This window comes from Apis dorsata, unplaced genomic scaffold (assembly GCF_000469605.1).
Source record: "Apis dorsata unplaced genomic scaffold, Apis dorsata 1.3 scaffold_233, whole genome shotgun sequence".
NCBI lineage: Eukaryota > Metazoa > Arthropoda > Insecta > Hymenoptera > Apidae > Apis > Apis dorsata.
In genome coordinates this window covers 29,495-32,819 of record NW_006263515.1, presented here as the reverse complement: position 1 = coordinate 32,819, position 3,325 = coordinate 29,495, and positions in this window count along the sequence as shown.

The window sequence follows — 3,325 nt, the reverse complement described above, 5'->3', positions numbered from 1 at the left end:
TTTTTTAAAAAAAAAAAAAAAAAAAAAAAATCGTTTATCTGGTGAATCGATATAATAACGGAAATATAAAGGAAGTTTCGAGAATAGAAAGATAAAATCCTTGAGAAGGGATAAGAAATCGTATTGAAATTTCCCTTTATGACCGTTAGTTGTATCGAAAGATATACAATTTACCTTGCACCTTCTTATTTTACAACTTCGTTACCAAGTATCGTTTCATTCTTTTATATCCTTCTTCCTCAGGGCCGTGTAGGATAACAGTCTCTGTTTTATCGTGTAAATTTGATAGCAGGAGGAGTGCAAGACGTTCAAGTTACCGATTTTATTGTTAACGTGATGAACACTTGCAGATCTCTGTTATGTACTGTTTAGAAAAATACTCCGTATATAACAAGCAAAGAGGTATTCGATATCTTTTGAAATATTCATGATTAAAGATTCAATGATGCATTAAGTTGAGGCGATGCGTTGAATAAACGCCACGTGTATTTTAATGAGGTGAAACTTTGAACACGAGTGTCTTGAATGTGAGTTTCTCGTTAATGAAATATTTATTAATTTATTTATTCGATGTCACGTTCGTTCCGTAATTGTCAGTGATTATTAGATTGCGGATTTTTATGTAAATGCATATTTTTACATACTTTGCATAAACTCTCTTCAAAATGAAACGTTTTTGACGGTTAAAAATCGAGAAAAACATTCTTAAACACGCAAGAGCAATTAACTTTAAAGCTTCGTTAAAAGTATATTAAAATTAAAAAAAACTTTGAATCGTTATAACTCTGAAGATAGTGAGTTTCGATCAATGAATGAACGGTCATTAGAAGCGCGAAACTTTCCCCTTTAAAACGCATTTTCGTTTATCCCGATACGATTTTCGGTTCCTGAGATATCATCGTGTAAAGAAAAGAGTAATTTTTAATCGTTTATTCCATGCTTTTCGCTCAGATCTTTCGCTCGCATTTCTCCGCTGAGTTATCGCAAGTTATATTATAACCTTAGATATTCTATTAAAATTAGAAAAACTTTGAATCGCTGTAATTCCGAAACTACTAACTTCTAATCAACGAATGAACGATCATTAAAACTGTTAAACTGTCCCCTTTAAGACACTCATTGGTTTATTTCGATACTATTTTCGATTCCCGAGATATAGTCTTGTAAAGAAAAGATAATTTTTAATCGTTTACTATCGTTTTGTCTTACGCTTACGGATCTTTCGTTTGTACTAACCTATCTCAAATTTCAAGACAAGTAACAGACACGATTCCTGGAAAAACATAGTACGTAATTCTTAGAAAAAATGTGTCACCCATTCGTAATTTTCGCACAATCTTAAATGCTATGGAAAATTTGAGTTTTTATATCACAGCAACCAATTGAAATATCGGATGAAATAAAAAAGAGTGTCAATGGCATGATTTTTTTTTAATATATTTTACAAATAAATGTTTTTTATGAATTACATAAAAATTCGCAATCTAGTGATTATATTATATATTTATATCAATTTTAATATTGAAATATTTAAATTAATAATATAAAATATTAAGATATTTATATTTAATTTAAAAAATAATTTTTTTCGATATATAATTTAAACTTATTGTTAATCTTCTATTAAATATGAAGAATACTAAATGTATTCATACCTCTTTTCAAGAAATTAAGAATTTTAATTTTTATTAAATTTATTTAAATAAATATATTTGATAGTAATCTTGAAATATTGTGAAAAAATAATTTTTAATGATAGGTTTAATTAGCTGTTTTATAATGAATTTTCTTTTGTGAAATCTACCAGTGCTCAAAACTTCAATTAAATTGGTGATTTGAATATCTTGCATTTTCTTATTATGAGAATTTAATTTAAAATTATTTGCAAGCTGGATTACAACGAGAGTAAGTAATAATACGAATAAAATTGTAATTATAATAACTTAAATAATTGTTGTTTTAAATAAATGTTACAAGTTATGTAACAAATGTGTGAATATTTAAGATTGCTAATGGAGCATTGCTTGTGTACACATCAGGATGGTTTTTAATTTCTGTTCTTTCTCCTACAACTGAGAATAGTTCCAATTTATTCAAGAACAATACAATGCAATTTAAATTTATATTATTAATTTTCTGAATATGGAAAATAAAACAATTGAAAAATACATAAAAGCTTTTGTTTTTACAAAAACAATACATACAACAATATATCTTTTAAAACTCATATTCTATGAAATATAATCAAAAATTCTTTCATAGTACGAAACAATTAATTAAAAAATATAATAATTTCTAATATAAGTACAAAATAAAATACATTATGTATTTTAAATATGCTATTGTTGTCAAACTATAACATAAAATTGAACTATTAATTGGATAGTTTTTAATTGGAATTTTCTTTTTATCATGAAGCAATTAATATAAGCAAAGTAATGGATTCTTAATTCATCATGAATGAAAAAAGTTTTAGTTTAATCTAGAAAGAGTTAAAGTAGATTTAAAAAATGATAATGGAGAATTAATAACAGTTAATAAAGTTTTCATTATATTAAAATGTCATAATATTAAAAAAATCAGAAAATTAATTAACTCGTTACATTGATATTAATATTATTAATACAATTAAAATTTAATTACTTTCTATCTCATAAATATAAGTAAATGGGCAATATCTTATGATATATATATATATACTTTTAAAATTTTTTAAATTTTAAAAACTATATAAACATTATTCTTTTATAATTAATATAACAATTAGTTATTCTTTTATAAATAAGAACTAATCTCAGAAAGAAAAGAAATTTGCAACCGCCTATGACTACAAAATCAATTACAATATGTATATATATAGCGTGTTCTATAATTGATGATTTCACTACTGGAAAAAATATGATTCTACATATGAAAACGAAAATTCAAAATAAAAATTTTTCATCAGAGAAAATTAAATTTGAATATTCTTTAAAATTGATGAAAAAGAGTGAAATCCATGTATAAGAATTTTCAAATTTAATTTCTTGGAACAAAAAAAAAAAAAATAGAAAAAGAAGTTTATATTAACTTTATATTCTACTACTTTTCGGAATATTTTTTTCACATAAAGTCATTCATTGTGAGACACTTTATATATATATGTGGCATAGTAAAAGAAAAAAAAAAAGAAGAAAAATTGTAATAAGAAAAGGTATTCGTGAGACGTAAAGAAGAAAACACGGTCCTGTTCTCTCTGCATGCCATTTTACATCCAATATGTCACGCATATTCAACAACGCACTTGTATGAACGAAAGTGCGCGCACGTGCGTGTATTGCATGTT